This window comes from Ascaphus truei, chromosome 19, assembly GCF_040206685.1.
Source record: "Ascaphus truei isolate aAscTru1 chromosome 19, aAscTru1.hap1, whole genome shotgun sequence".
NCBI lineage: Eukaryota > Metazoa > Chordata > Amphibia > Anura > Ascaphidae > Ascaphus > Ascaphus truei.
Window position 1 is genome coordinate 23486505 of NC_134501.1, and position 22176 is coordinate 23508680.

Consider the following 22176-nt stretch of genomic DNA (forward strand, 5'->3'; position numbering starts at 1 on the left):
CCCGATATGGAACCGGACAGGCCGGTATTTGGTTCTCCTGTCCGGTAACATATGAGAGATAATACCGGACATGGGATAGAGCAGGGCTGCTGCTGCTGCTAGGGGGCTGGGCAGCTTCTGATTGGTTGCTGCTGTGTAATTCAGCCAATCGGGAGGTGGCAGGAGCCTGGGGGGTGGGGCCAAAGAGCGGAGGAAAAGCATGCAGCAGAGAGGTGGGGGGGGGGGGTGTGTGTGTGTGTGTGTGTGTGTGTGTGTGTGTGTGTGTGTGTGTGTCTCAGTGTCCTCTCTTTATATGTGTGTGTCTGTCTATCTGTGCCCTGCCTGTATATGTGTGTGTCTGTCTATCTCTGTGTGTGTATCTCAGTGTGTGAGTGTATGTGTGTGTCTCAGTGTCTGTCTGTCTTTCTGTCTGTATCCTGTGTCCTGCCTGTATATGTGTGTGCATCAGTGTGTGTGTGTGTTTGAGTGTGTGAGTGTCTCAGTGTGTGTGTGTGTGTGTATATCTCAGTGTGTGTGTGTGTGTGTGTATCTCAATGTGTGTGTATGTGTGCATTTCAATGTATGTGTGTATGTCTCAGTGTGTGTGTGTGTGTGTGTGTGTGTGTGTGTGGTGACAGACAGTACATACAGTACTGCCAACTTTGCTTAATTGCTCACTCACCCTCACTTTTATTTTACTATACTAACAGTTTTCCCATTTTCAAGATCTATTAATAATAACCAGCATTGTAAATTCTCAGAAAGGCTCCATAACGCAGCTCTCATCACAGCAGCATTGCAATCTCTGCAGCGCTCTTACTTACAGATCACCCCAGCAGCATTGCAATCTCTGCAGCACCCTTACTTACAGATCACCCCAGCAGCATTGCAATCTCTGCAGCACCCGTATTTACAGATCACCCCAGCAGCATTGCAATCTCTGCAGCACCCGTACTTACAGATCACCCCAGCAGCATTGCAATCTCTGCAGCACCCGTACTTACAGATCATCACAGCAGCATTGCAATCTCTGCAGCACCCGTACTTACAGATCATCACAGCAGCATTGCAATCTCTGCAGCACCCGTACTTACAGATCACCACAGCAGCATTGCAATCTCTGCAGCACCCTTCTTACTTACAGATCACCACAGCAGCATTGCAATCTCTGCAGCACCCTTCTTACTTACAGATCATCACAGCAGCATTGCAATCTCTGCAGCACCCGTAGTTACAGATCACCCCAGCAGCATCGCAATCTCTGCAGCACCCTTACTTACTGATCATCCCAGCAGCATTGCAATCTCTGCAGCACCCTTACTCACAGATCATCCCAGCAGCATTGCAATCTCTGCAGCACCCTTACTTACTGATCATCACAGCAGCATTGCAATCTCTGCAGCACCCTTACTTACTGATCATCACAGCAGCATTGCAATCTCTGCAGCACCATTACTTACTGATCATCACAGCAGCATTGCAATCTCTGTAGCACCCTTACTTACAGATCATCCCAGCAGCATTGCAATCTCTGCAGCACCCTTACTCACAGATCATCCCAGCAGCATTGCAATCTCTGCAGCACCCTTACTTACAGATCACCACAGCAGCATTGCAATCTCTGCAGCACCCTTCTTACTCACAGATCATCCCAGCAGCATTGCAATCTCTGCAGCACCATTACTTACTGATCATCACAGCAGCATTGCAATCTCTGCAGCACCCTTACTTACTGATCATCACTGCAGCATTGCAATCTCTGCAGCACCCGTACTTACAGATCATCCCCAAGAAGACAGAGCAGGTTACTCATTCAATGGCATGATCTAATATGCAATTTACAGCTGGATTTTGAAGTCTAAATTTGAAAGCTACTGTACTGATAATGACAGGGAGGGGGGGGGGGGGTGAGAGGATAAAGGGAGGGTGGGGGGGATGAGAGAGGATGAAGGGAGGGGTTGAGAGGACAAGGGGGTAGGTGGGTGAGAGGACGGTGGAAGAGAGCGGATGAGGAGGGGTGCAACAATCTAGGAATTTGAGGGGGAGCATTAAGATCAGTATTGCTCGCCATGTACAGTATGACTGCAGGTCAGTTATTTATAAATGATCTGACCATTACGTCATTTGTTCTAAATTTCACTCCAAGCATGCACCAATTTGCACCAATTTGCACTATTTCATATTCTATTTCCTAAAACAATCCTCGGAAGGGCGCTCCCTCCCAAGACTCCTCCCCAGATTTTTTAGGAAATAGAATACAGCAGGGCCCCGCTTCTCGGCGATCCGCTGATACGGCGGCACCGAGAAGGGGGCCGCCATGTTGAATTTGAAATCGCGCATGCGCAGAACAGGCGGGTGCGCCCGGCGCGCATGCGCAGACCGCAGGTTGCGCGCGCAGACCGCAGGTCGCACATGCGCAGAACGGCGAAAATGCCGGTTTGCGCATGCGCAGCACTGAAAATCGCCGGATCCGCTTTCCGGCGATTTTCACTCTACGGCGGGCCTCTGGAACGGAACTCGCCGTATACCCGGGGCCCTGCTGTATAAATTGGTGCAAATTGGTGAACACTTGGAGTGAAATTTAGAAAAAATGACGTAACAGTCAGGTCATTTATAAATAACATTCTTCCCCACCAACAATTCTCGCGCGCGTCGCACCTTTCGCCCTTGTGTCCAGTATTTTTGTACAAGCCACCTGGCAACCCTACCCGTGGACCATTTTGTTGTTGTAAGTGAATTACAGGAAAGCGCGGGGACATTAGGCTCTAGAAGGAAATCCTTCACTGATAAGAACAGAGAGCCCCCTGTATGGGCTAGAAAAGGTCTTTTTTTTCTCTCCATCCACTTCACCTTCATACGTCCAAAAAAAAACCATCCTTCATCTAACTGGATCCTTCTTAGCACCAGGGCCCATCCCCCCTGCAGGGACGCGAATCGGGGTCACGGAAAGGCTCAGAAATGCAGGGGGTTCAAAACAGAAATGTTGTTAACTAATGGAAAGTGGACATTTGCTTAAAGCGTGGCCATCCCGGGACATACCAGAAATCGCTTTGTACTTTCCCCGATTATAATAGCGCCAGATAATCTCCTGGGGGAAAAAATAGTGCTTTTTTTTTTTTTTTTTTGCCTTGATAATTTCTACACTTTTTACAGCGATTCTCATCTTTCTCTTTGATCGCGGTGTTCGGATTTTAGAATTTTCAGATCCTTTTCCTCCAGAAACAAAAAAAAAACTCCAAAAGACCTGAAGGAACTTCCAGTATTGCGCCAGAGGGTGAAGTCACCCCCCCCTGAGCGCCTGCAGCCCCACTGCTCCTACACGGATCAGCAGCTTAAACAGCCAGAACAAATGATTTAAGTCAGTAGATAAAAACTCACTGAATGATCCTGTGAACAGCAAAAAGCAGACAGTCTCTGCGTGTTCCTGTGAGGGGGAGATACATGTGCAGGCAGTCTCTGCGTGCTCCTGTGAGGGGGAGATACATGTGCAGGCAGTCTCTGCGTGTTCCTGTGAGGGGGAGATACATGTGCAGGCAGTCTCTGCGTGCTCCTGTGAGGGGGAGATACATGTGCAGGCAGTCTCTGCGTGCTCCTGTGAGGGGGAGATACATGTGCAGGCAGTCTCTGCGTGCTCCTGTGAGGGGGAGATACATGTGCAGGCAGTCTCTGCGTGTTCCTGTGAGGGGGAGATACATGTGCAGGCAGTCTCTGCGTGTTCCTGTGAGGGGGAGATACATGTGCAGGCAGTCTCTGCGTGCTCCTGTGAGGGGGGGATACATATGCAGGCAGTCTCTGCGTACTCCTGTGAGGGGGGGATACATATGCAGGCAGTCTCTGCGTGCTCCTGTGAGGGGGAGATACATGTGCAGGCAGTCTCTGCGTGCTCCTGTGAGGGGGAGATACATGTGCAGGCAGTCTCTGCGTGTTCCTGTGAGGGGGAGATACATGTGCAGGCAGTCTCTGCGTGCTCCTGTGAGGGGGAGATACATGTGCAGGCAGTCTCTGCGTGTTCCTGTGAGGGGGAGATACACGTGCAGGCAGTCTCTGCATGTTCCTGTGAGGGAGAGATACATGTGCAGTCTCTGCGTGTTCCTGTGAGGGGGAGATACACGTGCAGGCAGTCTCTGCATGTTCCTGTGAGGGGGAGAGACATGTGCAGGCAGTCTCTGTGTGCTCCTGTGAGGGGGAGATACATGTGCAGGCAGTCTCTGCGTGCTCCTGTGAGGGGGAGATACATGTGCAGGCAGTCTCTGCATGTTCCTGTGAGGGGGGGATACATGTGCAGGCAGTCTCTGCGTGTTCCTGTGAGGGGGGGATACATGTGCAGGCAGTCTCTGCGTGTTCCTGTGAGGGGGAGATACATGTGCAGGCAGTCTCTGCGTGTTCCTGTGAGGGGGAGATACATGTGCAGGCAGTCTCTGCGTGTTCCTGTGAGGGGGAGATACATGTGCAGGCAGTCTCTGCGTGCTCCTGTGAGGGGGAGATACATGTGCAGGCAGTCTCTGCGTGCTCCTATGAGGGGGAGATACATGTGCAGGCAGACTCTGCATGTTCCTGTGAGGGGGGGATACATGTGCAGGCAGTCTCTGTGTGTTCCTGTGAGGGGGAGATACATGTGCAGGCAGTCCCTGCGTGCTCCTGTGAGGGGGAGATACATGTGCAGGCAGTCTCTGCGTGCTCCTGTGAGGGGGAGATACATGTGCAGGCAGTCTCTGCGTACTCCTGTGAGGGGGAGATACATGTGCAGGCAGTCTCTGCATGTTCCTGTGAGGGGGAGATACATGTGCAGACAGTCTCTGCGTGTTCCTGTGAGGGGGAGATACACGTGCAGGCAGTCTCTGCGTGCTCCTGTGAGGGGGAGATACACGTGCAGGCAGTCTCTGCGTGCTCCTGTGAGGGGGAGATACATGTGCAGGCAGTCTCTGCATGTTCCTGTGAGGGGGAGATACATGTGCAGACAGTCTGCGTGTTCCTGTGAGGGGGAGATACATGTGCAGGCAGTCTCTGCGTGCTCCTGTGAGGGGGAGATACATGTTCAGGCAGTCTCTGCGTGCTCCTGTGAGGGGGAGACACATGTGCAGGCAGTCTCTGCGTGTTCCTGTGAGGGGGAGATACATGTGCAGGCAGTCTCTGCGTGCTCCTGTGAGGGGGAGATACATGTGCAGGCAGTCTCTGCGTGCTCCTGTGAGGGGGAGATACATGTGCAGGCAGTCTGCGTGCTCCTGTGAGGGGAGATACATGTGCAGGCAGTCTCTGCGTGTTCCTGTGAGGGGGAGATACATGTGCAGGCAGTCTCTGCGTGCTCCTGTGAGGGGGAGACACATGTGCAGGCAGTCCCTGCGTGCTCCTGTGAGGGGGAGATACATATGCAGGCAGTCTCTGCGTGCTCCTGTGAGGGGGAGATACACGTGCAGGCAGTCTCTGCGTGCTCCTGTGAGGGGGAGATACATGTGCAGGCAGTCTCTGCGTGTTCCTGTGAGGGGAGATACATGTGCAGGCAGTCTCTGCGTGCTCCTGTGAGGGGGAGCTACATGTGCAGGCAGTCTCTGCGTGCTCCTGTGAGGGGGAGATACATGTGCAGGCAGTCTCTGCGTGTTCCTGTGAGGGGGAGATACATGTGCAGGCAGTCTCTGCGTGCTCCTGTGAGGGGGAGATACATGTGCAGGCAGTCTCTGCGTGCTCCTGTGAGGGGGAGATACATGTGCAGGCAGTCTCTGCGTGCTCCTGTGAGGGGGAGATACATGTGCAGGCAGTCTCTGCGTGCTCCTGTGAGGGGGAGATACATGTGCAGGCAGTCTCTGCGTGCTCCTGTGAGGGGGAGATACATGTGCAGGCAGTCTCTGCGTGTTCCTGTGAGGGGGAGATACATGTGCAGGCAGTCTCTGCATGTTCCTGTGAGGGAGAGATACATGTGCAGGCAGTCTCTGCATGCTCCTGTGAGGGGGAGATACATGTGCAGGCAGTCTCTGCGTGTTCCTGTGAGGGGGAGATACATGTGCAGGCAGTCCCTGCGTGTTCCTGTGAGGGGGAGATACATGTGCGGGCAGTCTCTGCGTGCTCCTGTGAGGGGGAGATATATGTGCGGGCAGTCTCTGCATGCTCCTGTGAGGGGGAGATACATGTGCGGGCAGTCTCTGCGTGTTCCTGTGAGGGGGAGATACATGTGCAGACAGTCTCTGCGTGCTCCTGTGAGGGGGAGATACACGTGCAGACAGTCTCTGCGTGCTCCTGTGAGGGGGAGATACACGTGCAGGCAGTCTCTGCGTGCTCCTGTGAGGGGGAGATACATGTGCAGGCAGTCTCTGCGTGTTCCTGTGAGGGGGAGATACATGTGCAGGCAGTCCCTGCGTGTTCCTGTGAGGGGGAGATACATGTGCAGGCAGTCTCTGCGTGTTCCTGTGAGGGGGAGATACATGGGCAGGCAGTCTCTGCGTGTTCCTGTGAGGGGGAGATACATGTGCAGGCAGTCCCTGCGTGCTCCTGTGAGGGGGAGATACACGTGCAGGCAGTCTCTGCGTGCTCCTGTGAGGGGGAGATACATGTGCAGGCAGTCTCTGCGTGCTCCTGTGAGGGGGAGATACACGTGCAGGCAGTCTCTGTGTGTTCCTGTGAGGGGGAGATACATGTGCAGGCAGTCTCTGCGTGCTCCTGTGAGGGGGAGATACATGTGCAGGCAGTCTCTGCGTGTTCCTGTGAGGGGGAGATACATGTGCAGGCAGTCTCTGCGTGCTCCTGTGAGGGGGAGACACATGTGCAGGCAGTCCCTGCGTGCTCCTGTGAGGGGGAGATACATGTGCAGGCAGTCTCTGCGTGCTCCTGTGAGGGGGAGATACACGTGCAGGCAGTCTCTGCGTGCTCCTGTGAGGGGGAGATACATGTGCAGGCAGTCTCTGCGTGTTCCTGTGAGGGGAGATACATGTGCAGGCAGTCTCTGCGTGCTCCTGTGAGGGGGAGCTACATGTGCAGGCAGTCTCTGCGTGCTCCTGTGAGGGGGAGATACATGTGCAGGCAGTCTCTGCGTGTTCCTGTGAGGGGGAGATACATGTGCAGGCAGTCTCTGCGTGCTCCTGTGAGGGGGAGATACATGTGCAGGCAGTCTCTGCGTGCTCCTGTGAGGGGGAGATACATGTGCAGGCAGTCTCTGCGTGCTCCTGTGAGGGGGAGATACATGTGCAGGCAGTCTCTGCGTGCTCCTGTGAGGGGGAGATACATGTGCAGGCAGTCTCTGCGTGCTCCTGTGAGGGGGATGCTCCTGTGAGGGGGAGATACATGTGCAGGCAGTCTCTGCGTGTTCCTGTGAGGGGGAGATACATGTGCAGGCAGTCCCTGCGTGTTCCTGTGAGGGGGAGATACATGTGCGGGCAGTCTCTGCGTGCTCCTGTGAGGGGGAGATATATGTGCGGGCAGTCTCTGCATGCTCCTGTGAGGGGGAGATACATGTGCGGGCAGTCTCTGCGTGTTCCTGTGAGGGGGAGATACATGTGCAGACAGTCTCTGCGTGCTCCTGTGAGGGGGAGATACACGTGCAGACAGTCTCTGCGTGCTCCTGTGAGGGGGAGATACACGTGCAGGCAGTCTCTGCGTGCTCCTGTGAGGGGGAGATACATGTGCAGGCAGTCTCTGCGTGTTCCTGTGAGGGGGAGATACATGTGCAGGCAGTCCCTGCGTGTTCCTGTGAGGGGGAGATACATGTGCAGGCAGTCTCTGCGTGTTCCTGTGAGGGGGAGATACATGGGCAGGCAGTCTCTGCGTGTTCCTGTGAGGGGGAGATACATGTGCAGGCAGTCCCTGCGTGCTCCTGTGAGGGGGAGATACACGTGCAGGCAGTCTCTGCGTGCTCCTGTGAGGGGGAGATACATGTGCAGGCAGTCTCTGCGTGCTCCTGTGAGGGGGAGATACACGTGCAGGCAGTCTCTGTGTGTTCCTGTGAGGGGGAGATACATGTGCAGGCAGTCTCTGCGTGCTCCTGTGAGGGGGAGATACATGTGCAGGCAGTCTCTGCGTGCTCCTGTGAGGGGGAGATACATGTGCAGGCAGTCTCTGCGTGCTCCTGTGAGGGGGAATTACATGTGCAGGCAGTCCCTGCGTGTTCCTGTGAGGGGGAGATACATGTGCAGGCAGTCTCTGCATGTTCCTGTGAGGGGGAGATACATGTGCAGGCAGTCCCTGCGTGTTCCTGTGAGGGGGAGATACATGTGCAGGCAGTCTCTGCGTGCTCCTGTGAGGGGGAATTACATGTGCAGGCAGTCCCTGCGTGTTCCTGTGAGGGGGAGATACATGTGCAGGCAGTCTCTGCGTGCTCCTGTGAGGGGGAGATACACGTGCAGGCAGTCTCTGCGTGCTCCTGTGAGGGGGAGATACACGTGCAGGCAGTCTCTGCGTGTTCCTGTGAGGGGGGGATACATGTGCAGGCAGTCTCTGCATGCTCCTGTGAGGGGGAGATATATGTGCAGGCAGTCCCTGCGTGTTCCTGTGAGGGGGAGATACATGTGCAGGCAGTCTCTGCGTGTTCCTGTGAGGGGGAGATACATGTGCAGACAGTCTCTGCGTGCTCCTGTGAGGGGGAGATACATGTGCAGGCAGTCTCTGCGTGTTCCTGTGAGGGGGAGATACATGTGCAGGCAGTCTCTGCGTGTTCCTGTGAGGGGGAGATACATGTGCAGGCAGTCTCTGCGTGTTCCTGTGAGGGGGAGATACATGTGCAGGCAGTCTCTGCGTGTTCCTGTGAGGGGGAGATACATGTGCAGGCAGTCTCTGCGTGTTCCTGTGAGGGGGAGATACATGTGCAGGCAGTCTCTGCGTGCTCCTGTGAGGGGGAGATACATGTGCAGGCAGTCCCTGCATGCTCCTGTGAGGGGGAGATACACGTGCAGGCAGTCTCTGCATGCTCCTGTGAGGGGGAGATACATGTGCAGGCAGTCTCTGCATGCTCCTGTGAGGGGGAGATACATGTGCAGGCAGTCTCTGCGTGCTCCTGTGAGGGGGAGATACACGTGCAGGCAGTCTCTGCGTGCTCCTGTGAGGGGGAGATACATGTGCAGGCAGTCCCTGCGTGTTCCTGTGAGGGGGAGATACATGTGCAGGCAGTCTCTGCGTGTTCCTGTGAGGGGGAGATACACGTGCAGACAGTCTCTGCATGTTCCTGTGAGGGAGAGATACATGTGCAGTCTCTGCGTGTTCCTGTGAGGGGGAGATACACGTGCAGGCAGTCTCTGCATGTTCCTGTGAGGGGGAGATACACGTGCAGGCAGTCTCTGCGTGCTCCTGTGAGGGGGAGATACACGTGCAGGCAGTCCCTGCATGCTCCTGTGAGGGGGAGATACACGTGCAGGCAGTCTCTGCGTGTTCCTGTGAGGGGGAGATACATGTGCAGGCAGTCTCTGCATGCTCCTGTGAGGGGGAGATACATGTGCAGGCAGTCTCTGCGTGTTCCTGTGAGGGGGAGATACACGTGCAGGCAGTCTCTGCGTGTTCCTGTGAGGGGGAGATACACGTGCAGGCAGTCTCTGCGTGTTCCTGTGAGGGGGAGATACACGTTCAGGCAGTCTCTGCGTGCTCCTGTGAGGGGGAGATACACGTGCAGGCAGTCTCTGCGTGCTCCTGTGAGAGGGAGATACACGTGCAGGCAGTCCCTGCATGCTCCTGTGAGGGGGAGATACATGTGCAGGCAGACTCTGCATGTTCCTGTGAGGGGGAGATACATGTGCAGGCAGTCTCTGCATGCTCCTGTGAGGGGGAGATACATGTGCAGGCAGTCTCTGCATGTTCCTGTGAGGGGGAGATACATGTGCAGACAGTCTCTGCGTGCTCCTGTGAGGGGGAGATACATGTGCAGGCAGTCTCTGCATGTTCCTGTGAGGGGGAGATACATGTGCAGACAGTCTCTGCGTGTTCCTGTGAGGGGGAGATACATGTGCAGGCAGTCTCTGCGTGCTCCTGTGAGGGGGAGATACATGTGCAGGCAGTCCCTGCGTGCTCCTGTGAGGGGGAGATACATGTGCAGGCAGTCCCTGCGTGCTCCTGTGAGGGGGAGATACATGTGCAGGCAGTCTCTGCGTTGTTCCGGTGAGGGGGAGATACATGTGCAGGCAGTCTCTGCATGTTCCTGTGAGGGAGAGATACATGTGCAGGCAGTCTCTGCGTGCTCCTGTGAGGGGGAGATACATGTGCAGGCAGTCTCTGCATGTTCCTGTGAGGGAGAGATACATGTGCAGGCAGTCTCTGCATGTTCCTGTGAGGGGGAGATACATGTGCAGGCAGTCTCTGCGTGCTCCTGTGAGGGGGAGATACATGTGCAGGCAGTCTCTGCGTGTTCCTGTGAGGGGGAGATACATGTGCAGGCAGTCTCTGCATGTTCCTGTGAGGGAGAGATACATGTGCAGGCAGTCTCTGCAGAGACATCAGGCTGAATATAACTCCTCACAGTTTCAATCCAGCTGAACACAGGAGGAAAGGCAGGAAAAGATCCACAGCAAGACAGCAACTTGAAAAGTAAGGAGAAGCCTTTATATGGAGAAATTTCTCTCCAGGCAGACATGGCTGTCCCCCAAATACCAGCAAAAGCAGGTGAGAGCTGGGAGAAAGTCAGATCACACCAAGATGGCTTCCAAGCACATGGAGGAGCTGCATGCAGATCCACAGGAATCAGAGGTGTCTCAGGAGGCAGAAAGTCCCAGCGATTATGGTGAGTTAGCCAGGGCTGTAGCAAAAGTGTGGATGCCTGCTTTAAATGAACATTATGAAACATTGCCAAAATCCCTAGATGATCTTACAGGGGAACTAACCCTGCAAAACACCAGGGTGGGTGAAGTTGAATCTAGAGTGGGGGTCTTAGAGGATGTATCCTCAGAAATGCAGCAGGACATTCAAACTCTTAAAAAAAAAGAAATAAAACTTTAGCAGACAAGGTGGAGGACCTGGAAAACAGGTCACGCAGAAATAATATGAGATTAATAGTCCCTGAAGAGGTGAAACCCTCTCCATTGCAGGATTTGTGCACAAAATGGCTGCCCGAATCCCTGGCACTACCACATGATCACACTAACATCAAAGTGGGAAGGGCTCACAGACTTGTCCGGTTAGGCAGAACCAGGAAGGTAGGCCACGTGCAGTAATCGCAAAGTTTCTGGACTTTAATGAAAAATCAACAATATTAAGAGCCTATAAGAATTCGGATGGCCTTAATTATGAGGGAAAGAAGATTATGCTGCAGTATCAAATAAAAGACGGGAGTTCAGTAAAGTTTGCAGTATGCTATATAAGCAATATAAGACATTTTCCCTGTGATATCCTGCCACCTTAAGAGTCTTCATAAATGGAGGGCCAAAATATTTTCAGACGCAGAAGCAGCAGAGCGCTTTATCCCCCAGCATGCAGCAGGACCGGAGGACAGAACCTCAGAGAGGAGACGGAGATACAGCATGGAGGAAAATAGCGCAGCCAAGAAAAAAGGTTCCCCTGCAAGATCCCCGCACCGCTGAGATGGGCCAGGCGGCAAGGAAATAAGAATTGTACTCATAAAGGGACTAATGTGATCTGGTTACAGAGAGATGGTTAGGGATGCCAGGTGGCTTGTCCAAAAATACTGGACACAATACTGGACCCCCAAGCCCCTCAAATACATATAAAAAATACCCCCACGCCCCCCGAATACATATAAAAAATGCCCCACGCCCCCCAAATACATATAAAAAATACCCCCACGCCCCTCGAATACATATAAAAAATACCCCCACGCCCCGAAATATAAAAAATACCCCACGCCCCCCAAATACATATAAAAAATACCCCCACGCCCCTCGAATACATATAAAAAATACCCCCAAGCCCCCCGAATACATATATAAAACACCCCCACGCCCCGAATACATATAAAAAATACTCCCACGCCCCCCGAATACATATAAAAAATACTCCCACGCCCCCCGAATACATATAAAAAATACCCCCACGCCCCGAATACATATAAAAAATACCCCCACGCCCCGAATACATATAAAAAATACCCCCACGCCCCGAATACATATAAGAAATACCCCCACGCCCCGAATACATATAAAAAATACACCCATGCCCCCGAATACATATAAAAAATACCCCCACGCCCCTCGAATACATATAAAAAATACACCCATGCCCCTGAATACATATAAAATATACCCCCACCTCCCCACCATCATCACCACAGCTCATCCTGGCCCCCCATCACCCCCCAAATTGTGTCCTTACCTTATTGCTAGGAAGGACACAGACTTCTCTGGGCCGCTGGGGTGGGGGCTCTGCCCCCACTGTTCTCTGATTGGCTCTCCGCTCCTTCAATCAGGGACAGGCTGCACAGACACTCGCACAGTGCTCCTGCCCGGCCACTGTCCGCCCCCGCCTCCAGTCTCAGCACTTCCAGCCCTCCGCCCCCGCCTCCACCCCCGCCTCCAGTCTCAGCACTTCCAGCCCTCCACCCCCGCCTCCAGTCTCAGCACTTCCAGGCCTCCACCCCCGCCTCCAGTCTCAGCACTTCCAGCCCTCCGCCCCCGCCTCCAGTCTCAGCACTTCCAGCCCTCCACCCCCGCCTCCAGTCTCAGCACTTCCAGCCCTCCACCCCCGCCTCCAGTCTCAGCACTTCCAGCCCTCCGCCCCCGCCTCCAGTCTCAGCACTTCCAGCCCTCCACCCCCGCCTCCAGTCTCAGCACTTCCAGCCCTCCGCCCCCGCCTCCAGTCTCAGCACTTCCAGCCCTCCACCCCCGCCTCCAGTCTCAGCACTTCCAGCCCTCCACCCCCGCCTCCAGTCTCAGCACTTCCAGCCCTCCACCCCCGCCTCCAGTCTCAGCACTTCCAGCCCTCCGCCCCCGCCTCCAGTCTCAGCACTTCCAGCCCTCCACCCCCGCCTCCAGTCTCAGCACTTCCAGCCCTCCACCCCCGCCTCCAGTCTCAGCACTTCCAGCCCTCCACCCCCGCCTCCAGTCTCAGCACTTCCAGCCCTCCACCCCCGCCTCCAGTCTCAGCACTTCCAGGCCTCCACCCCCGCCTCCAGTCTCAGCACTTCCAGCCCTCCGCCCCCGCCTCCAGTCTCAGCACTTCCAGCCCTCCACCCCCGCCTCCAGTCTCAGCACTTCCAGCCCTCCGCCCCCGCCTCCAGTCTCAGCACTTCCAGCCCTCCACCCCCGCCTCCAGTCTCAGCACTTCCAGCCCTCCACCCCCGCCTCCAGTCTCAGCACTTCCAGCCCTCCGCCCCCGCCTCCAGTCTCAGCACTTCCAGCCCTCCGCCCCCGCCTCCAGTCTCAGCACTTCCAGCCCTCCACCCCCGCCTCCAGTCTCAGCACTTCCAGCCCTCCACCCCCGCCTCCAGTCTCAGCACTTCCAGCCCTCCACCCCCGCCTCCAGTCTCAGCACTTCCAGCCCTCCACCCCCGCCTCCAGTCTCAGCACTTCCAGCCCTCCGCCCCCGCCTCCAGTCTCAGCACTTCCAGCCCTCCACCCCCGCCTCCAGTCTCAGCACTTCCAGCCCTCCGCCCCCGCCTCCAGTCTCAGCACTTCCAGCCCTCCACCCCCGCCTCCAGTCTCAGCACTTCCAGCCCTCCACCCCCGCCTCCAGTCTCAGCACTTCCAGCCCTCCACCCCCGCCTCCAGTCTCAGCACTTTCAGCCCTCCGCCATCGTGCTCCTGCAGCCCAGCGATCTCTGCTCAAACTGTAGGAGTTGGGTCGCGGCGTTTGGGGGGCGTAGCGCACTTGTCACGGAGCTGGTTCGCCTTTATTGGCTGAAGCAGCTCACGTCACGCGACAGTAGCACCAAATTTCAATTTTGGTTGTGGCGGCAAAATTATCTTCATAATAATGAGGAGTTTAAAGCTTTCCTCCTCAATAGCTGGTACTATTTCCAGGATACAAACGCTATACACCAAACTGAGGGGAAATTGTATTGGGAAACCGCTAAATCGGTAACGAGAGGCAAGATTCTAACATACATGAACAAACGTATGAAAGAAACAGAATCAGAATACATGTAATCTAGCAAGGAACTGAACAGGGCATTGTGTCACTTCAAACAAAATGGCACCCTAGAAAACAGGGCCAAATATATGGAAGCAAAGAATGCATGCGAAATATGGCTACACAGAAAGGAACAAAAAAAGCTCCAATTTAGGGACCTTAACCTTTATCAGTATGATAACAAGGCAGGTCAATTATTAGGAAATCTAGTTAGACGAGCTACACAGCCAAAACACATACTTAGGATGCGTAAAGCTTCAGGTGAACGAACATCCGCTCCTGAAGAAATATGTACTGTACTGTGTTCAGGGACTTTTATCAAAATTCTGTATACTACCAGTGAGCGGGATGATGTAGCTCAAGACAAGTTTTTACAGGGATTAAAGTTCCCAAAAATAACTAATGAAGAGCAATAAGAACTTAACGCTCCAACTACCAGGGAAGAAATAGAGGCCGTCGTAAAGAAACTTAAAAATGGGAAGGCACCAGGGCCTGAAGGCTTTACGGCCGAATTCTATAAGATCTTGGGGCCAGATGTAGGACTACCCCTGCGAAACGCCTTCAAAGAGATAGTCGACAGAGGGAAATATTTGGAGACCGGGAAAACAGCATTTCATCAGAATTTTACATACAGATGGGAAAGACCCTCTTGTGCCAGGTTTCAAAAGACAAGACACCCGATCAAATAATTGGGGGTTAATATAGACCCCGACCTGGAAAAATTGTACGCAAGCAATTTTAAATAAACCCTAACTAAAGTGATTAAAGAGCTGGAAAGCTGGCAAGGCCTCCCATTGAACTTAGCGGGTAGATGCCAACTCGTTAAGATGTACAGCTTCGCAAGGATTATATACCCATTGCAGATGCTGCCTATCCTGGTTCGCCATGCAGACATAAAATCGATTACATCGATTAATAGTGCAATAAATAAGTTTACATGGAACAAAGGCAGAAATAGAATTGCAATGTCAAAACTATTTCTCCCAAAGGAACGTGGTGGAGTGAGTTTACTTACATTAGAAAATACAATTTGACATAGCCAGGCATATGGGAGTCTGGCTCATGGACAAAGGAATATATTCCTGTACGAAACTTGAGGAACAAATGGTGCTCCCAATGATGCTGAGAGAGATCCTACACACGACTTGGGGAAATATACCTTTAGTAATTAGAGGGAATCCACTGATAAAACATACATGGGCCACGTAGAGTCAGCCCGTCTCCTCTGACAGTGTTTACCAGCTGCGTTTAGTGCTGTTATTACTTAGCGTCCCTGTCAGAGGGGATGGGCTGACTCTCATAGGTAGAGAGCGCCGATACGTCATCACAGGAGGCGGGAATTGTGGATATTTAAATCTTATGTGTGTTGTGTATACCATACTCTTTGACAAAGGCCCGTTGCGGCTGAAACGCGTCAGAGTTTGTCTGTTGCTGTTTTTATGCGCCATTAAACTTTTTTGTACCCAGTACTTTGAAAGTTTGGTCCCACAAATTTTTTCCAAGGCAGCTGCACCGCCATCCAAGAATCTTCTGCATTGAATACCACTTCGGTAGGAGCACGCCCCACAGCACCTGGATCTCCAGACACTTGAGTTTTTTTCTTCCTTTTTTCACTGTACCCATGGCCTGTGACACCCATACAAAATATACCCCTTACAGAGGTTAGTGGGAGTCCACAAAGAGTGGCTTTAAGGGTTATTAGTGATATGGATATACCGATTTAACTACAAAGCTGTGTGTATTTGGAACAACATTACTGTTGGCATTGATGCATGGACGTTCCCTGTGAGCATTGCATAGGAGTCCTGTCTCCTATTCCTTCACCTATACAAGGTAACATGAAATTTGAACCAGGTCGGTCTCAAAATATGTTTAAGATGTGGGAAACCAAGGGCATAAAAAATATAGGGCAGCTGGTAGATGCAGAACGGGAACACTTTATGTAATTTGAAGAGCTCAGAGTTAAGAAGGAATTCCCACAATCTCACTACTTCCCCTACATGCAGATCATACATTACTGTATGAGCCTAGAGATAAGAAAGAGATATTAGAAAAAAACATTTATTTTTTTTAACTTGTATTTTTTATTGGTTTTCAAAATACGGTGATAATACAGCAGACATCCATTATAGTTTCTTGAATTACTAACATTCCATACATATAACAACTGTGTACATTATAAGAAAAATATTGCAAAAGTAGATCAAAACAACAGCTGCTCCAAAGAAAAAATAGGAACTCACCGGCAGAGGAAAATTAAAAAAAGTTTAATAGAACTACATAAAAAGCAGAAACACAAAGAGTGAATGGACTCTCCTCCCACGCGTTTCACACCCCCTGTGGTGCTATTTCAAGGCCACAGGGGGCGTGAAATGCGTGAGAGGAGAGTCCATTCACTGTTTGTGTCTGTGCTTTTTATGTATTGTATTGTATGTCTTTATTTATATAGCGCCATTAATGTACATAGCGCTTCACAGCAGTAATACACGTGGTAATCAAATAAATAACAGATAAGTTCTATTAAACTTTTTTAATTTTCCTCTGCTGGTGAGTTCCTATTTTTTCTTTGGCGCAGCTGTTGTTCTGATCTACTTTTGCAATACTTACCTGTGACGGTCGAATACACACTACCGGAAACCATTGGGAGAACGCACAGCAGTCGGCAGCGTCAGTGCAAACAGCAGGGAAGGGAAGCAGGACGACGATTAATCGTGAGTAAAAGTTACTCCACGCTGGGCTCGCCGAGGACGTGGGGACTTAGTGGCCATACATCACGGCTTAGGATTGTCCCCACACTTGTTCCCCTCTTGCCTCCCCCCCTCATTCCCTTTATTACCAATTGTACCACTTATATCTCCTATTGTCCGGTATCCGCTCCATTCATTCATCTCTGCCATTGTGCATATGCAGTCTGGTCACCTGGAGCTCATACACGGTTTTTCATCTGTCTCATTATAAGAAAAATAACCTGAAAGGGTCAGTGAAGGTAGGAAGGGAAGGATAGGGGAGGGGGGGGGGAGAGGGCAGAGGGTTCCGCTCAAATCTCTCTTTCCTGAGTCTTAAATTCCGGTACCTGGATAATGTATGGGTTTGTTTGCCCCTCTCTCTTATCTAAGCATTAGGGACTGATAGCAGTTCAGCCAACTATGTCATCATAGGAGAACGCACCTGTAACTATTAAAGCATTATTGTGGTTATCTCTACCCCTGGGATGTCTGTCTGGGCTAGCCAGGGCACCCAGACTTTTAGAACTTTTTCACCAGAGTCGTCTAAACTCTTTAACTTTTCCATCTGACATACGTGCCAAATTCTATTCCGAATCTTGGGAATTGGAGGAATTTCATTCTGTTTCCATGACGCTGCGATCTCGCCCCTTACGGCTGTTGCAAAGTGGGCAACTAATTTGAGATCAACTTTTGCTAGTCCCGGTATTGCTCTGTTCAATAGAAAGCGCCAGGGATCTAGTGGAATTTCGAGATCCAATAGCCTCTGTAGCCAATCCTGACCCATATAGGTACCATATAGCTAATCTTGACCCATATAGGTACCAAACGGGGGCAGGACCACAGCACGTGTAACCGATCTGCTGACTCTCCAGAAAACAACACTTTTGATAGCTACTTTAGGACTGAAAATAATATGACATATTCGATCTCTGAATTATATGATTGGATCCGAGATAAAGACCATGGCAAGAAATTGCAAAATGTGGCAGCCAAGTGGAACGAGAAATAACGGAGATTGACTCTTTGCTGGTAGGATTGGGTAGAACCAGGAAAATAATTATATCACAGACATGGAGGGAATTACAATTTAAATTACTACATAGAGCATATTATGCGTTTGATATCCAATATAAACAGATAGAAAAGGATCAAAATAAATGCCAGAAATGTCTGCTTATTAAAGCGGATCTAAATCACTGCCTATGGGAATGCCCATGTATATCTGATTTTCGGGACTAGGTTCTAATATATATACATGACATGACAAAAGTGGTAACTGTGAAGGAACCTCTATCGGTTTTATTTGGGAGCATGGAGGGGTGGAAAGAAGTTAATGGGGACTCAGGAATCCTAAGGATTTCTGAAATTATACTCCTGGCAGCTAGAAAGTCTATAATGGTGCAATGGGTGAAGTATGACCCTCCAAACTTGGAAACGGTTAAAACATATCTCGGCTAATGACCTTGGATAAAATGGAAACGGAGACCAATAAGGAACAAAAAATTGAGAATTTCTTTACTAAATGGGAACCCTATATCGACTTCCTACCACAGAGTGAAAAAGACCGAATATATCAGGCTTTCGCACACACATCCTGGAGTCTCTCGCGGCAAATTGCACAAGGTCAGAGATGAGGTAAACAGAGAAAAGAACCAGGTTAAATGGGTATCAATACAGAGAACAGTATATCCGAACCTAACGTCTGTAATATGTGTCTGACTAAAGTTATGTTTTGTACAATCTGTGAGTTAATTATTTAATTTTAAAATGGTGTATTTTTGAGTTAAGTTTGAGCATCTGATTTATACCTTTTTTATTTTAATACTAGCTGAGAGACCCGGCGTTGCCCGGGATGTAAATGCGTAATAGGTAGTATTATTTATAAATTGTGGAACAATAGGTGACTGTTTGTTGTAAAGGTTGGATAATAATATTGAAAAGAAAGATGGAAGAAAATGTAATACGATGTTGTATAAAAATGGTTTATTGTAACCACACCACAGTACAATGTATATTTTGGTGCCATAAGTGATGTAAAAATGTGAGGCGTGTGTCCTGCTAGGGTGTGAGGCGGCGGGTGGCGCGTGGGTTGTGAGTGCTGTCTGCGAGTGGGGGTCCTGCTAGGGTGTGAGGCGGAGGATGGTGCGTGGGTTGTGAGTGCTGTCTGTGAGTGTGGGTCCTGCTAGGGTGTGAGGCGGCGGGTGGCGCGTGGGTTGTGAGTGCTGTCTGCGAGTGGGGGTCCTGCTAGGGTGTGAGGCGGCGGATGGTGCGTGGGTTGTGAGTGCTGTCTGTGAGTGGGGGTCCTGCTAGGGTGTGAGGCGGCGGGTGGCGCGTGGGTTGTGAGTGCTGTCTGTGAGTGGGGGTCCTGCTAGGGTGTGAGGCGGTGGGTCAGTGATGTCGGTGCGTAGGGGCGGGAGGCAGCAGGTGTGTGTGGCGGCAGGTATGTGTCGAGTGTGGCGGGTGTCTGTTGAGTGCGTGCAGCGGCTGTGAGGCGGTGGGTGAAAGGCAGAGGCGGCCGGAGTAAGGGCGGGTGAAATGCAGAGGCGGGGGTGGGGAGGCGGTAAGGCGGGCAGGAAGGCGAAGGGCGGCGGGAAGGGGAGGAGGGGGTAGAGGAGGGGGGCAAGGGGTGGAGGAGGGGGGCAAGGGGTGGAGGAGGGGGGCAAGGGGTGGAGGAGGGGGGCAAGGGGTGGAGGAGGGGGGCAAGAGTTAGAGGAGGGGGGCAAGGGTTAGAGGAGGGGGGGAAGGGGTGGAAGTGTGGGAGGGGGTGGGAGGGGAAAGGGGTGGAGGGGAGCGGAGGGGGGGGAAAGGGGAGCGGAGGGGGGGGAAAGGGGAGCGGAGGGGGGGGGAAAGGGGAGCGGAGGGGGGGGGGAAAGGGGAGCGGAGGGGGGGGGGAAAGGGGAGCGAAGGGGGGGGTGGAAAGGGGAGTGGGGGGGGGGAAAGGGGAGAAGTGGTGGGAAGGGGGAGAAGGGGGGAGGTGGTGGGAAGGGGGAAGGTGGTGGGAAGGGGGAGGAGGGGGGAGGTGGTGGGAAGGGGGAAGGTGGTGGGAAGGGGGAGGAGGGGGGATGTGGTGGGAAGGGGGAGGAGGTGGTAAGGGGGAGGAGGGGGGAGGTGGTGGGAAGGGGGGGGAGGGGGGAGGTGGTGGGAAGGGGGGGGAGGGGGGAGGTGGTGGGAAGGGGGGGGAGGTGGTGGGAAGGGGGAGGAGGTGGTGTGAAGGGGGAGGAGGTGGGAAGGGGGAGGAGGTGGGAAGGGGGAGGAGGGGGGAGGTGGTGGGAAGGGGGAGGAGGGGGGAGGTTGTGGGAAGTGGGGGGAGGGGGGAGGTGGTGGGAAGGGGGGGAGGGGGGAGGTGGTGGGAAGGGGGGGAGGGGGGAGGTGGTGGGAAGGGGGGGGAGGTGGTGGGAAGGGGGAGGAGGTGGGAAGGGGGAGGAGGTGGGAAGGGGGAGGAGGGGGGAGGTGGTGGGAAGGGGGAGGAGGGGGGAGGTTGTGGGAAGGGGGGGAGGGGGGAGGTGGTGGGAAGGGGGGGGAGGTGGTGAGAAGGGGGAGGAGGTGGTGGGAAGGGAAGGGTGGGGAGGTGGTGGGAAGGGGGAGGAGGTGGGAAGGGGGAGGCGGTGGGAAGGGGGGGTGGGAGGCGGAGGGAAGGGGGGGTGGGAGGCGGTGGGAAGGGGGGGAGGCGGTGGGAGGCGGTGGGAAGGGGGGGGGGAGGCGGTGGGAAGGGGGGGGAGGCGGTGGGAAGGGGGGGGAGGCGGTGGGAAGGGGGGGGGGAGGCGGTGGGAAGGGGGGGGAGGCGGTGGGAAGGGGGGGGGGGAGACGAAGGGGGGGTGGAGGGGAGGTGAAGGGGGGGGGTGGAAGGGAGGTGAAGAGGGGGGGTGGAGGGGAGGTGAAGAGGGGGGGGGTGGAGGGGAGGTGAAGAGGGGGGGGGTGGAGGGGAGGTGAAGGGGGGGTGGAGGGGAGGTGAAGGGGGTGGAAGGGAGGTGAAGGCCGCTCACTCACCCGTCCGGCAGGTCCCACGTGGATCTGAGGCGGGAGGCAGCGTGTTGTGGCCGCTCCCCCGCTGTGTCCCGGGCGCCGCCATCTTGGGTACTCAGCGCCGCGAGGCAGCCTGCCTGGCCACTGGCTGTTCCCCCGCCGGGGAAGGGGTGAGTTGTAGCGCCGGGGAGGGGGGGGGCATGTATATGTGTGGGGGGGGAGAGGTGGGAGATATAGAAGGGGGGTCTCGCACGGCCGCTGACACTGGGTGGGGGGGGGCGCTGAAGGGGTAATAGTGTGTGTGTCCCGCTGACTGTAGCGGCGCCGGGGGAGGGGGGGGGGGCGGGGTGAAAGCGCGGGACACACGGGGAGAGGAGGAGGTGCGCGTTAGCCTCGCTAATGTAGGTAACACCCCCCTACACGTGTGTGTGTGTGTGTGTGTGTGTCCCCTTGGGCCCGTCACTCCGCCTCAGGCCAATGAGAGGTGTGCGGGGGCGGGCCAAGGGACCAATGAGATTGCCGCTAGGGACACAGGCCATGCAGACATACAGTGCTTTCAGAAATATATAGTAGATATATTTTTTCTTTTAAAGTATAATTTAAACCTGGAAAATGGTAGAGATGAGTTGAAATCTGTCATATTTACCAGCAACGTTAGAAAATCAATAACAACGAGAAAAGAAAAAGAGACTGGTGTGCACCTTGAAAAAAACACCAATTTATTTATTATCTCAAAAAATGTCTTTGGGCCGGATTTCCCCTGCAGAGAGTTAACCTGTTCCCCTCCAGCAATGTGTTCCAGGCACGTCGAGCAGCGAAAGGCTTAAGCAGCTTGTGGCTGCAAGATAAGACTTAACTAGGACACAGCATCTTGTTATGTGTGTTGTTTCAGTGACGTCCGCCCTCTCTGCGGGGACAAGTCGTGATGTAAGCGTTAGGTACAAGTTGTGCCTACAAGCCAAACCGAGACGGAAAACCCGAAATCAGGAAGTCATTAGCAGCTTATGTAGAATTTATTAGACGGGAGATCGGGGGATGAGCAGCTGCTGCTGTGGCTACTTGTGGCATCCAGTACAAGGAGTCGGGGGACGCTGACCACAGGGGGGGGGGCGCATTCCTGCAGAAAAGGTTTGGAAATGTATTTGTAGTCTTGTATCGCTCTGCTCTAATTCACTTTCTTTATTTAGCCTTTTAAACAGACCCTTTTCTTGCCCAGCACCAAAGACATCACGCCTTTCTTCCCCTACTATCCAAAGTTGAGTAGGGACATGGTTGGGTTAAAGGGTCAGTCCCACGTAGGAGCAAAGTGACCTAATGACGGGTGCGGTTTTTTTTGGGGGGGGGGTACATTTCTTTATTACAATTGAACATAATATAAAACAGGTGTTCACATATCTTCACAGTTATACCACATCAATATTTTAAATAAACACCAAAAAAGGAAAATAAGACTAATATACTGGCCAATACAGATTGTAAATACGGAATAAATGTCACAGTAACATTCCTTCTTTAATAGAAGAAT

General features: G+C 53.1%; 1 protein-coding gene across 2 annotated transcripts in view; it reads left to right on the plus strand.

Annotated features, from left to right (window-relative positions):
• The window catches only part of LOC142470059 (dipeptidase 2-like), a 113410-nt gene that overhangs the window by 16043 nt on the left and 75191 nt on the right, over positions 1-22176 (plus strand). Inside the window, exon 1 of one of the 2 annotated variants that reach the window (XM_075576958.1) lies at positions 21551-21779. The exons of the other annotated variant lie outside the window; for it this stretch is intronic. The gene's annotated coding sequence lies outside the window, so the exon portion shown is untranslated. Of the gene's footprint in view, positions 1-21550; positions 21780-22176 lie in introns of those variants that run through there. 2 annotated transcript variants of the gene reach the window in all.